Source organism: Phoca vitulina, unplaced genomic scaffold (genome assembly GCF_004348235.1).
Source record: "Phoca vitulina isolate PV1807 unplaced genomic scaffold, GSC_HSeal_1.0 scaffold18, whole genome shotgun sequence".
Classification (NCBI taxonomy): Eukaryota; Metazoa; Chordata; class Mammalia; order Carnivora; family Phocidae; genus Phoca; species Phoca vitulina.
In genome coordinates, this window is record NW_022589721.1 from 24813617 (window position 1) to 24828914 (window position 15298).

The window sequence follows — 15298 nt, forward strand, 5'->3', positions numbered from 1 at the left end:
GGCACTACTGAAAAGTCATTATTTGAGACTTGCTGGCTTTCTCTGTTTCTGTCTGTCTGTCTTCTGGTCTGTCTGTCTTCCTCTTCCAGCTTGGAAGTATCTCCTTTAGACCGATACAATCCTTTACGTTTCCTTGAAGCCCATCTGATTTTCCCCTGTGCACATGCTTTCCTCTAAAACTTGTACTCCTTGTACCTCTAAAACCTTTAAGTTCTCCTCGGGGGTTATATTTTTGTAAAAACAAAAGATGAAAAGATTACTTTTGCTTTCTGCTCCTTCTTTATGGAAGTGACTTAAAGAAAGCTTGAACGAAGGCAAAGAAAAAGAGGAGCACACAAAAGCAAGATTCATTCTTTCTCCCAATCAGAGCTCCCCCCCCCCCCCCCCACTGTGGGTTCCAACCAAATCGGAGATTGCAAAATTACTTGGTGGGTCATAATTAGCATTTAAAGAATAAATTAATGAAAGGTAGTAAAATAGAATAATAAGGACAATTATGTCTTGCTACTCCATACAAAGACATTCTTTAGCATCCAAATTCTTCCTCTCTGAAGTAAAGAACAGAAGAAAATTTGATAAAATTTCAGAAAAATACCTTATCAAGTTCTTGGTGTTACAGTATCTGAAATTCACAAAACATAAAATTCAGTTTGACATGGTATTTCTCATTCTCCAAAATGATATTTGAACTCTTGTTATACAAATAGGAATCAAATAGATTTGGATATTGGGAGCTACATGCACACGCTCACACACACACACACACACACACACACACACACACACACACTACATGGACTGGGCACAATGTAAAGTGGATTTCTTAATATAGATAGAAGTAAACAAAATGTTTGGAAGTGATTGGCCTAGTCCTCAGATGCTTACTAGAATCATTAAATATTATGTTTACCTAAAGTCATGGTTTAGTGAAATGAGTTGATTTTTTAGTCAGGAAGACTCATTCTTGAGTTCTAACTTTACAAGGTGCTATCTCTGTGACTTTGACCAATTCCTTAACACTTCGGAATTTTCATAACAAGGGAGAATTACCTTTGCTAAATTTTGTGAAGACTACAAAAACTTCGCTAGGTTTTGTGAAGACTACAGGCAATTCATCATAAAGTACCTGATATGGTACAACACACATAGCAAATGCTCAATATTTAAGAGCTCGCCCTACCTCATCCACTAAATTAATAAGGTCTGTTAACTACTGATAGAGTAGATGAAAACTTTCTTATAGTTCTGCCACCTCCACTGATGTTTTCTTATTTCTGGCCACCATCCTCTCTCACCTAGTGATGGTAGTAGACTGAACATGTTTCTCTAGTTATAGCCTGCCTCCTTTCTCCAGCTGCTGTGATTATGCTAAATTAAAAATATGAATGTGTCACTCTTTTTTATTGTGGAAAAAGCACATAACATAAAATTCCCCTTCCCAGCAATTTCCAAGTTTCCAGTACAATATTGTCAACTTCACATACACTGTTGTACAGCATGAACCCAGAACTCCCTCACCACCCTCCATGACTGAAACTTTATATCTACAAAAGAACAACTCCCCACCTCCTTTGCCCATGCCAACATGTCACTCCCTTGCTTAAAACATTGCAGTGACTCTTCTTTGCCTTCCTATGCCTTAAAATCAAAGACAAATATCTCTAGGACGGCCCTCTCCAGTCCCCTCTCCCATTGCTGCCCATCTTGCCCTCAGGCCTTTAGCCACACTCAACTACATTCAGCTCTCCAAACATATCTTGCTCTCCCTTCTCTCCGAATCTAGGGATTTGCTGCCCCCCTTCCTCAGAGCCTCTTCTTACCTATCCTCCTGCTCTTAGCACGGATATCACTTTCTCCAGGAAAGCTCTCCCTGGCCTCCTATGTCTGGGTTAGATGCCTTTATAAGTTAGAATGACAACAAATAATGGAAAAACCCAAATAAGAGTGACTTAAACCAATAAGAGTTTATTTTTATTACACAACAAGAAGTGGGGAATGTAGAAATTTGCTGGTTTGGTTCAGGAAATCAGTTATATCTGGGGCTTTGTACTGGCGACTCTAGAATACCTTTGACCTTTACCTCATGGTTCCAAGATGGTTACAGCCTCTTTTAGCATTCATTCTCTTGCCCCACATGGAAAGATCAAAGCAGAGGTAGGAGCACTGCTCAGAGTTTCTCCTGAGTACCTCCTCCTTATCAGAGGTCAAAAAGTCTTTCCAGAATCACCTAGAAGGCTTCCGTATACATGTCCTTGGCCAGAACTGTATCTCATGCTTACACCTAAAGCCAGGACTTGGCCACCTTTCCAGTGATCAAGGGATCTGATACAAAGAAGCATGTGGGAGATGGGTCTTGAATAGGCAGCAGAGATTATCTTATTAGCCCCTATTAATTCTTTGCTTAGCAAGCTGTACATCTCCATCTCAGCTCTATCCAGTCACCTCCCCTTCTCTTTGTTCATCTCTGGTAGTCAGACTTTGAGATGACCCCCAAGAATCCCCCACATCCTGGTGTTCATGCCCTTGCATAGTCCTCTCCAACATCGTGTGAGAATTAGTTTGTTTGATCAATAGAATTCAGCAGAAATGGTGGCATGTCATTTCTAAGACTAGACCATTCTGCTTGCCCTCCCTTGCATTGTCTACTCTTGGGGAAGTCAGCCACCATGCTGTGAGGACACTCAGGCATCCTATGTATTGAGGAGCCAAGGCCTCCTACCAATAGTCAAGGAGGAACTGATGTCCCCTTCCAGAAGCTATTTGGAAGTGAAGTTTCCTGCCCCAGTCAAGCCTTCAGGTGATGCATCTGCGAGTCTATGAACCAGAATCATCCAGTTAAGTTGCTTTTGAATTTGTGATCCACATCACCTGTGAGACAATAGATGTTTATTGTTTGAAGCCCCCCAAAATTTTGTGGTTATTTGTTATGCAGCTATAGATAACTGATACATTATTTGACTGCCTCTGGTAAAGTACGTTTATTTTTTTTTTAAGATTTTATTTATTTATTTATTTATTTGAGAGAGAGTTCATGAACAGGGGGAGGGGCCAGGGTAGGGAGAGGGACAGAATCTCAAGCAGACTCCATGCTGAGCGTGGAGCCTGATGCGGGGCTCGATCTCACGACCCTGAGATCAAGACCTGAGCCAAAATCAAGAGTTGGACGCTTAACTGACTGAACCACCCAAGTGCCCCAAAGTATGTTTCTTTAGACAAAAACCAAACCAAAGCCATAAGAACAATGAACCAGTTGCAAACTAATCAGAATGGCAGAAAAGCATTTCTTTCTTTTTCATTCATAAAAATACAGGAAAAACTCATAAGATATGGGAAGGAGAAGTCTTGTAATAGTTTCAGTAAAAAATTTTATTTTTATAAAGTCATCAGTGATTTAAGCTGGGATTATCACATAAATGAGATAATATCACTTCTTAGTTTAAAATTGTTCACTAGCTTCCTATTGTACTAGGAATATTTCATACTTCTTGCAGTTCATTCATTCATTCATGGACTAATGGATATATACTGTAGAGATACCAGGATAAGACATTTGTACCAGGCCCTGTGACAAATAGGTGCGGATGCTCAATTATTAGCTAAGAAGAAAAGGTAAAGAGGACAAACTGCTCTCGCTCATGCTTGACGTTCCCTCTGTCTGGAGTCCCTTTCCAGATCATTCCTTGCTTGGCTCATTCTAGTCTCACTCAGAAGTCACCTCCTCAGAGGAGTGATCCTTGACCATCCCACTTAAGTTACCTGCTTCCAGAATTTTCCAACCCAAAATATCTGTTTATTTCCTATATAGGACATCTTATAATCTGCAATGATCCCATTTACTTGTTCATTTACTTGTTTTCTGCCTTCTCTAACTAGAACATTTTCTCCTCGGGGGTGAGGACCATTCTGCTTTTTTCACCACTCTCTCCTCAGGGTTTGGCATATAATAGAAGCTTAGTAAACAGCTTTTGAATGAATTAGTGAAAATGACCTAGTTTGGGTAACTAACTAGTTGGCTAGTGACTGATATAGGCAAACCATGCAAGCAGAGTTAGCCGGGCCAGGAGAAAACCTACACTTTTTGTGAGCTGGAGCAAAAAAAAAAAAACTTCAAAATTAGAAAAGGAAAGCCTATAGCCCCAAGAATGTTAAATTGAATTCTAAGTGGGGCACTTCCTCATCGGCAATCCCTCTCAGAGTATATGAGATCAGTTGTTAAGAGCACCTACTAAATAGCAGGGTTAGTGCTACTCTGTAAGGGGGTCAGGAAGGTGCTTTCAATGCATCTGCATGCATCCAGAATAACTCCCCCACTCAGATATGGATTGTGGAAGAGTTGGGACTCTAATTTCTTTCCAAAGGCCAAGAGGTTATTGATTAGTATTACTTTCAGCTGCAAGTTACAGCATACCTGTATTAGTCTATGAGGGCTGCCATGACAAAATACCACAGGCTGGGGGGCTTCAACAACAGACATTTATTGCTCACAATTCTGGAGGCTGGGAAGTCCAAGATCAAGGTGCCTGTTAATCCAGTTCCTGGTGAGAGCCCACTTCCTGGCTTGCAGATGGCTGTCTTCCTGCTATGTGTGATCTTTCTCTCTTCTTCTCCTTATAAAGCCATTAATTCCATCATGAAGGTCCCATCCTCCTGATTTCATCTATCCCTAATTACCTTCCAAAGACCTCACCTCCAAACACTAGCACACTGGGGGGTAGGGCTTCAACATATGAATTTGGTGGGAGGAACACGATTCAGTCCATAGCAATACATAAGTAACTAGCTTAGTGCTTTCTTTTTCTTCAGATAGGGTAGTGGCAAGCATAGAGCCAGAATCTCAAGATGTTTAGATGGAGATTCTCCGGGCCTCCTCAATCTCCTGTTTCATTGCATATTCCTCGCCAGCCAAGAAGGTGAGAGAAAGACAGTCTTAGAGCAACAACAAGCAACCAATACCTCTCTCTGCTTTGCCACTTCCAGTGCTATTCCTGTGCTTTAGTCTTTTACAAATTTGCCAGCCTTGCCAGACATCCAGTGAAGTCTCAAGTTGACTGTGCCTGTGATGACTTCTGACTGCAAAGGGAGAGAGGGTGAGCAAAGGAGAAAACCTGGAAAAGGAGAGAAAAAGCAGGAGGGAGGAAATAAAGAAGGAAATGAAAAGAGGAGGAAAGAAGAGAGGAAGGGGAAGAAGGGAAGAAAGGCAGTAAAGATTTTAAAAAGAGCAACGTCATAAAGGGGAAGAAGAAGGAAGAATAGAGGAGTGAGAAAGGCAGGAGGGAGAGAAGGAGGGTGAGCCCCACACTTCCACAGACTTTATTGTATGGAACCCATGCAAGAAACCTGCTAGGCAGACATCATCACCCTCATCACAGATGGGAAAACTGAGGCCTCATCCAGCTCACACAGCAATTCATCTGCATGATTCAGGAATGGGACTCAGTATCAGCAGAGGCTTTGAAAGTCATGTGCATGTCACAGGAGAAAAGGCAGGAGTATGACAGGAAATGAGTGTGGATTGGGAGGAGCTGGGCAAGGAAGGGAAAGAACAGGGAGGAGGAGACAAAGTAGCCCAAGTTACGATCAAAGGGGACATCTGGCGCCCTTTTGTCTTCATTAAAGCTGTGGTTACTCTTTAACGACTGTGCACACTGTTAGGTTGATTAATTAGACTCAAGTGTACTCCTTACAAACCCCAGGGGGTTGCCAATAAATAGTGTCTAGACACTGGCTGTGGAACCAGGAAGGAGGTCATCACAAATAAAGCTGCGTCCTTTGGCTTCAGTTCCTCATGAGGCTGATTGGCTGGAAGGCAGGATTTGGTTACACATTCTCTATGTGCCCAGAGCTAAGACCCCACCCAACTTAATCTGAGAGCCTCCATGATGATGAGATGGCTTGGGGTTGTGATGTGGCCCTGAGTGGGGCTCCCAACATCCAAGGCCCATTTGTCCCAAGCCTTAAACTGACTGAGGACCACAGATCTACCCTTTGGCATTAATCCTCCTTTTTCTGCTCCTCCTTCCCCTCCTCTTCGCCCTCCCCTCCTCCTCCTCTCTCTTCCCCTCCTCCTCTTCTTCTCCTTATCCTCCTTCTCCTTCCTCCTCCTTTTCCTTCCTTCTCCTCCTCCTTCTTCTTCTTCCTCTTCTTCTTCTCCTTCTCCTTCCTCCTCCTCCCCCTCCCCCTCCTTCTTCTCCTCTTCCTCGTCCTTCTTATTCTTCTTCTCCTCCTCCTCGTCCTTCTTATTCTTCTTCTCCTCCTCCTCCTCCTCCTTCTTCTTTGTCCTCCTCCTCCTCCTTTCTTTCTCTTTCCCTCTTTCCCCTCATCCTTTCCTTCCTCTTTCCTCTCTCTCTCTCTCTGTTTCTATATTACAGTTATTGAACTAACTCAGCTCCAAGGCCCTTCAGTCTCTGGAAACTTCCAGGTTTCTCATTCCCAGAGGGTAGAAATTCTTCACTGACAGTCTGGTCAGGTACTTTTACCTAGAGTACCATACTTGGTCAAGTAGGCATGGTCCCATAATACCCCTTGTGGATCACCTGAATTAGTGTTTAGTGCATACATCAAGCATTTATGGAGTATCTGTTGTATGCCAGGGAACACGCAAATGAATGCAACATGGTTCTTGTCTTCAGTGGTTTATAGTAATCTTGAAGAATTAACCTTCACATTTTACCAGCTTTCCATAAACCTGTTCCCATTTAATGTATTCACAGATTTAGATTCTTGACACTATTGTCCTCTTTTACTGATGCGTAGGAATAGAATTAACAGCTCTAGTTCTGGAGTTGGACCTGAGTTCAACTTGGCTTAATTGTGGCCCAAGACACGTTACTTCTCCTTTTCTGTGCTTTGGTTTCCTAATCTGCAGTAGGATAATAGCACCAGTCAATAGTGTGTGTGTGTGTGTGTGTGTGTGTGTAAGAATGAGAATGAATTAAGGTAATGCATGCACATAGATGCCCAATGGTTGTAAGCTGTTACTGCTTTATTATTATGACCCCAGTGCTATTGATTACTAGAGTTGCAAAATTGAGTTTCAGAAAAATTAAATGACTTGCTCAATATCACTCACTATCCACTGGTGGAACTAGGTTTTATTTTAGGTGGAGGGGAAAAAACTCCTACATATGTATGGCTCTGAAACCTAACCCTAAGGCAATATGACTGCCCAGGTAGCAGAACACCAGGTAAATCACCTCTGTCCCGAACATGCGGCAGTTGGCACTGGCGATTACAGGACTTTAAGCTCTTGTGATATTTCAATACTAGTGGTTGAAAGTTGTGTGCATAGCTCCATATATACATGTGCTGTGTGTGTGTGTGTACCTTTTCTCCCCATCCTACTTAGCTCTTGAAATATATTTGAAGGAGTTGTTCTCATAGAAATTTTAGTCAAATTGGAAACTGAGAATTTGATGAGAAATTAGAAAATGGCCTTTGAGAATCTTCTAGACAAACCCTTTCAGACATTCAAGAGTTCCCTTCTTTCTGTGGTGGTAACTGAGGAATCAGGTGTCAAGAAGGAGCCTCTGACTTCTCGAGTCCTAGGAACTATGATGAGCTGATCCCCTAGCCGAGCTGGGTTGAACATGTCCCATGAATGAGAGCTAATTCTGTTTGTCTTAAGCCACTGAGCTTTGGGGATCTTTGTTATTATGGAACAATCCAGCTTCTCTTGACTAACACTAGAAATGTGAACTTCACAGTGGGAGCCAGTTATGTCCAGATTTTCAGCACCAAGGAGATCCCAGCTGACATGGGGATTACCCAATGAACATTCATTGAGCACCCACTTGTTCCAGGTTATGTAGGAATCTGATGTGCAGATATGGAGTTGTTTCCCTTCTCAGGGAGGGTGCAGTAGAGAGGGTGAGACAAAGCAGTGAATTAGTGGCTCCAGATCAAGGGGGCTCAGCTTGTCACTGGACTGTGAGAGAGTGGCAAGAAGTATTGGTTGAATCAGGTCTTGATAAGCAAGTAAAAGTGAGTTAAGACAAGAAGGACGTGGAGAATATTTCAAGTAGAGGGAACAACGGTGTGAGGCAGGGACAAATGGAAAATGCTGGCACATTTAGGGATCTGTGCAGACACATTGTATTTGGGTCAAAGGTGAGGGAGGGGAAATAGGCTGAAATGCAGCTAGAAAAGTAGGTCCAGACCACCTAGGGTGCTATGCCAGGGGATTTGTTCAGTTGGGAGACCATGGGATGGTACTGAAAGACTTTTTTTGGCTCCATGTAATCCTTCTGGCAATCCTGGGAGGCAATATTATAATCCCTAATACTTAGGGATAAACCGGGGTTCAAAGAGGTCAAATGAGACTTTTGATCTTTCATTCTCAGCTTTATTTATGTATCTATTTATTTATGAATGAATGACATCAGTGACATATATCACTGTGTAAGCTTAAGGTGTACAGTGTGTTGACTTGATACTTTTCTCTATTGCAATAGGATTAGCACCGTAGGGGCAGCTAACACCTCTATCACATCTATAATTATCATCTCTCTTTTTGTGGTGAAAACATTTAAGGTCTAGTCTCTTAGCAACTTTGAAGTATACAATACAGTATTGTTGACTGTAATCACCATGCTGTGCGTGACAAACTCGTAGTTAGAAGATGAGTAAGTTCCGGAGATCAAATGAGATGTTTTGATTCCACACAACTAGTGAGCCACCATGGGAGACCTCAATAGTGTTGTCTGAATTCCCCAACTTCTCATTGGTGCTTGCCCTTGTCTCTGGTAGCCCTCTGGGTCCTCAGATCTTCCATTGGCTGCCTTTATTTTGCCATATGATGTCCCCTAAAATATCTCTTCAGAGCCACCCTACCTGAAATGCCTCCTCACCCCAATTTCCCCATCCCTCCTACTCCTAATTAATTCTTTTTTCCCCCCATAAAATTGAGTACGGTCTGAAAGTTTTCTTCTGTCACATACTCTACTTATATGTTGTTTTCCTTGTGTTTCTCCTTGAGAATATAAGCTCCATGAAAACTGGATTGTTGTTCATTTTATTTACCACCATATCCCTTGCATGGAGCATAGGTACCTGACTCAGGGTAAATGCCTAAGGAATATTCATGGAAGGGATGAATGGTCCATTGAATGACTGCCTTGAGGGTATATACTCTGAGAAGACAGAGAATGAGCGGAGGTGGGGGGAAGGGCAGAGGGAGAGAGAGAGGGAGAAGCCCTGTGCGCTATGCTGAAGGTTTAGAGTAAAACTGCAGAACCAAGAAAAAGATTTTCTCTGGATTTTACCCATTATGAGACCTCCTTAATTCCTCTACATCATCCAGCATTAGTACTGAGAAGTTGAAGCAAAGAAGTTCTTTATCAAAAACAAAAGCAAAACAAACAAACATACAGGAAAAAAATATCTTCCAAAACAATTGAGGAAGGCTAAGTGTTTTGCAAGGATCTTTTGAATTTATCAAATATATGCTGAGCACTGAGTCTATTTCAAACATTCCCAAGGATGCAGTGATACACACCACCACATCCCTGCTCATGTTACCTAAATTGGCATCTTTTCACTATTATTTTATGTCGTTGACTTTCAGTGATCATCTCAACGACATTTTATATCTGAAAAACACATAGTTCCTGAGTAAAAGGGTCCTAATTTATAGAACACTGTGAGGAAATAGATCAAAGAGAAAATTCTAGAATTTTATAGTTCTGTGGCCTCATATATCATTTCAGTTCATGTCTTTGTTTTATAGCTGGAAAACTGAATTGCAGATTTTAAGTGATATGTCTGAGGGGACACGTAAGATAATTGAGAGATTTAGATCTTCTGATTCCTCTTTTAAAGTTTTTCCTGTGCAGAAAATTAAAATCTAAAAGGAATAGAGGGGGTTTCTTCCCTTCAAAGAAATATTTAACCACTCGAACGGGGAATATCTGTTGGGATTTGTAATAAACCATGATTTCTGCTTGATGATTGCTTAACCAAACAGAAGCTACCAGTTGAATGATGCTGAACTCTTTATTTCCTGAAAAGAGCTGTGTGATGTGAACTGGCTTTATTTTTTCTATCTGTTTCTTAGGTGTTGTTTGGATGTGATTGCACCTTTAGTCATTATTTTCAACCTACATATATAATGCTCTGTTGACTCATGTTTACTTTTAGATTTAAAAGCTCGGTGTTGTCCTTGTTAATTAAAATGAGCCCACCGATTAGACAGGCACAGAAGACAGAGTTGTATTCCACTGCTTAACAGATGAGATCTTTTGTGGAAGCACCAGGCCCTGTTTATTTGAATCGGATTACCGTCCCCTCAGGAATGCCCACACACCTAAGGTACTAATACCGGGGTTTATAAATTTCTCCTGTACACATGCTCTTACCTTCCTCTTACTGAGGGTGGAAGAGGTTCCTTTAACTCGAAATTTCTCGAACATGGTTGGAATGGAGTGGGTTACTGGGGCACTTTGGTCATACTGATCTCTGTGGGTGCAGGATCCCACGACCATGGGCTTCATCAACTCATGGGAGCTTTTGGACAAAGAGTGAGGCCTGGTGACTGAGATCGAGTGGCAGTGAGCAGAAGAAGTAACATCTGGGGGCGTCTGGGTGGCTCAGTCAGTTAAGCGTCTGCCTTCAGCTCAGGTCATGATCCCAGGGTCCTGGGATGGAGCCCCATGTTGGGCTTTCTGCTCAGAGGGGAGCCTGCTTCTCCCTCTCTCTCTCCCTCTGCCCTTCCCCCCCACCTCCGCTCATTCTCTCTCTCTCTGTCAAATAAAAAAAATAAGAAAATCTTAAAAAAAAAAAAAAAAGGAGAAGAAGTAACATCTGGTTCTTCTTGTTCGACTGTGAAATGTGAAATATGGCCAAGGCAGTCTTAGCCACAGAGCACTTTTTCCGCCCTTTGTGGACCAGAGGTCTGCAGGGTTGAGGGAGAAGGTCACGTTCCAGGTGCTCTGGAGCGTGCAGCCCAAGTGGGAAGAGTGAGAGCGAGGCTGAGAGGCAGCTTCTAAAATGTCCAGGGCCACAGCTGCCGCGGTCAGCCCAGAGTCTCCGCTTTCACAAATACTAGGTACTTCTATTTGATTTGCTGATGATGTGGTAGTTTGCGATTTGCTTTTCGTGGTGATTCTTTTACCCTCTTTTCTTCCAAACTAGCTGTAGAGGATAATCACCTTAACCATTCACATATATTCTCAAGTGAGAACTTCTGCCTTGTTTGAAATACTCTGTATGAAAACATTTGATTGCTTTTGAAATCTGCTTACATTGTTGCAAGACATTTCCTCAATATTTCTGTCAGTTTAGTCGAGAAAAATCTTTTGGATTCTGTACATTTAATTTCAGCTGTTGCAAATTTTGAATGGTTGTAAAATGGTTTTACATTTTATTATCACCTACTTGTACAAAGATAGTTTCTAGTGGTGGTGACTATTAAAACTTTGAAAAGAACCTCATTAAAAAGTATCAATCAGAAATTGTGTGTGGCCAGTTCAAGCCTAAAATCCACTCTAAAATAAAAGTTATCACCAGAGAAGCAAGTTCAATCTGCCTATTTGAATTTTCATGGGATTTTTTTTCTTGGGTGTTTCACACAAGTTTAATATTTAATACCTTCCTCAGTGATTTTTTATTTTATCTTTTCTTATCATAATTATATTTTAAAGAAAATTTAATGATTTTTTTCTCTACAACCAGCATTACTACACTAAAAAATGATATCATATTTCCTGTTGCAGTAAAAAGAATTCTACATTACACCCTGCTGAACTCAACAGTCCTTTCACAATTTCCTATTGTGGTAATAATAATGATCCTTGTTATAAGTGATTTACAGTTTATTTGAAAAGAAAACTCTCACTGGCTTATACAACAACTCAGTGAACGAGGCAGATTGTTTTCTGTTTTTGTGAAGATGAGGACAGAAAACAGTGAGGTTATCAGTCTTTCCTACACTCATGAAAACTGAATGGCCCACCTCTTTAACCTCCTGTCCTGTGCGTCAAGATCCAGGCAAAGTTCCTCAAGAAAAGAGATGACTCTTTCCAACTAAACTAGAAGACTGAGATGATGCTGGTTATTATTAGTACAATCACTGTTTAAAAAATTTGTTTAAATGCATAATCCCAGTGCCTGGCTGGCTCAGTTGGTGGAGCATGTGATCTCCTTGATCTCGGGGTTGTGAGTTCGAGCCCCATGTTGGATGTAGAGATTACTTAAAAAAATTAAAATCTTTATAAATAAATAAATAAATAAAATAAATGCATAATCCTAGGAATCCATGTAAACATTCATTTTAATATGTTACTAAACATTGCAGGAGAGGGAACGAAGAAATCATCCTTCCATTTGTAGGTGATGCTTTGCTCTTGAAGAATAGACTATCTGGTTCATAGGAAAAAGTGCTTTGCTAGGTCACAAAAGAGGGTATGAAAAGGTACATGATCTGGAAACGTGTGAAGTGCTATACTCAGAAGAAAAACCATGGAAGCCAGGCATTACCCACAGTTTTCAGGTCACATGAGTCTAGGTGTAAAACCGGGGTTATGACAACAGTCCCCTACAACTCTTCTCCAGCTCTGTCTCATCTGCTGTCCTAAGACGTCTTGTCTTCTGCAACCATCTCTCACATTTTTCTCCTTTCCTTCCAGCTCCATTGTCACTTTCCACAGCAGCTTCTTCATTGGTCTCCCTGCATCCTTCCCTTTTTCTATTGTTTATTCTCTTCTACACCGTCATCATGATCTTTTGGGGGCAGTACTGATCTGGTCGACAAATCTGCTAAGCCCCTCTGGGTGTTTCTACTGCTAATCCCTAGGATGGAGCTCGGGGCCTCTCCTGACCCAGCCTCCACCCACCTCTCCACCCTCACCCGTCCAAGAGGTCACCTCCTCCCCCACTCTCTAAACCTCCGCTCCTCACTACCCACGGACGTCCGTCCACCAACACCCCTCTGTGTCTTTCCTCCCTCTGGTCACCTCAATGACTCCTTTCATCAGTAATAGCTCTCCTTCACTGTTGTATCCTCAGAGAATCTTTCCCCATCCCCCTGGCTCCCAGCAGCTCCTATCATAGGCTCTGAAAAGACAGCATAATGTTTGCTCGCTTGTACCTCTCATCTTGGCAAGTTTTCATTTATTTGGCAGTTATTTGATTAATGTCTGTTTTTCCCACCAAACCATTTATAGCCTATGAAGAAGGACCGTGTCTTTTTGCCCCCTCACCATTGTGGCCCCAGGGGGCAATACTGAGTCTGATCCAATGCAAATGCTTACCGCATCTCAGCTGCTCTTTGTTATTCTTACTTTTAGTCACTCCAGTCTATGTACTCCTCATGAACTGCTTGGCATTTGCAGTCATTGCACTTTTCCTGACTTTGGCTCCTACAATTCCTACAGTAGCAAAGTCTGACTGCTGCCTCCATCACCATGTCCCAACATTGCCTCTTCTAGGACAGAGGCAGCCTTCAGCATGGCCTTCAAGGAGTCCTCAGAAGAGAGGATGGTGGCAACACCAGATCTGGGCCTGACCCCACCAGACCCAAGAGGCTACCACTTCCTGAGAGCCTGGCAGGAAGAGCCAGCGCACATAGCCAAAGACCACAGTGGAGTTGATGCCCCATGGAATAAGCTTGGACCAGTGGGAGACAGAACATGGGAAGGACCTGGCCCATTAACTGCTCACCCTTCTTCTTTCTATGAAACTCAGGCTTACGTAATTTACTTGATTGTTTAAAACATCTTCTTTTCGAGGAACATCAACTTAGGCAATTTGAAAATATTCATTCATTCGTGCATACATTAGCTAAATATTTATTGAAGTCATCCTAGCAGATAGGCTTCGTTTTGGGCCTTTTAGGTACAAAAATGCAGAAAAAGTTATTCCTCAGTTTTAGACACCACTTTTAAGGAGGGAGAAGGAGAAGCACACATGTAAACAAGGTATCAGGAGATTGTAGTAAGTGTTCAATAAGAAAATAACCATTAATTTTGTCTGGAGCTTTTAGGAGGCTTTTCTCAGGGGAGGCTAACATATGAGGTGAATCTTAAAAGGATGAGGAGGGACTCCCCCAACAGATGAGATGGGTCAGAGAGTTCTGGAGAAAGGTGGGGGGAAAGCTCTCCAGGCAGAGGTGAGGAAAATCATGGTACAGAATCAGCTGGGGGAACAGCAAGAGTTTATTTGGATGAAACGAAGCTGCGGAGGACTTCAGGCTCAAAGCTACAAAGGAACACAAACTGTGTGGTGGTCTGGTGAATCACATTTTTTTTTAAAGATTTTATTTATTTATTTGATAGAGAGAGACACAGCGAGAGAGGGAACACAAGCAGGGGGAGTGGGAGAGGGAGAAGCAGGCTTCCCGCTGAGCAGGGAGCCTGATGTGGGGTTCAATCCCAGGACCCTGAGATCATGACCCGAGCTGAAGGCAGATGCTTAACGACTGAGCCACCCAGGCACCCCGTGAATCACATTTCTGAGAAACACAGTGGAGAAGGTCCAGAAAAGCATCCAGGTAAAATGAAGGAGACCACTGGGACCTGGTTGGTTTCAACCAACTTCATTTATTCCCTGCTTCATTTTGTAGAAGTATCTTGGGCACTCAGAGCTGCCTGTTTCAGAAAGGTGAAGAGTGAGAGTTGATAAAACCATAAAACACGGCGTTTTGAGGGTGACATAAGACATTCAAGAAGCTGCTTATCCTTATCAAACCTGAGTTTGGTATTGCCTTCTTTTTTAGGGCATAATAACATGAAATGGTATGACTATATTTCATGTATGAACTAAAATTTGTACTTGCCGAATAAAAAGATTACATCTTGTGTTACACACCGTTTCAGTGTTCAAAATTTTAAACAGAAATAAATATGCTGAGTGATCACATAGAACGGCAGAACTGAAGCAACTCTCCTCTTCTTCCTCTTTACATCATGGTGCTGTTCCTGTTTATCTCTCACCTGTTGGTGAAATAGAAGAATGTGTACAGCCCCAGACGCTGGAGACGTGAACCAGCCCTGCACCTGGGTGGAGCGCAAACGATCCCAAATAGTTACATACTTACTCTCAAAATCAACGTGCGTCTCTGGATCTGCCTGTGTCGGGGGAGTTCTTTGAATCATCCTCTGTTTTATTAACGAACAATAAATGTTTAACGAACAATAAATGTGCCGGTTTGAAGTTTATATACACATTAGTGAAACTCAACAGTACTAACAGCAATTGTTTCAACTTGCAACTATTTCCAAGGAATTTGTATTTTCTCACCAGCCTTGTTTAGAATTGCCAGTGAATGGTGATGATAACAGCAGGTGGACGTTCAGCTAGGTGTGTA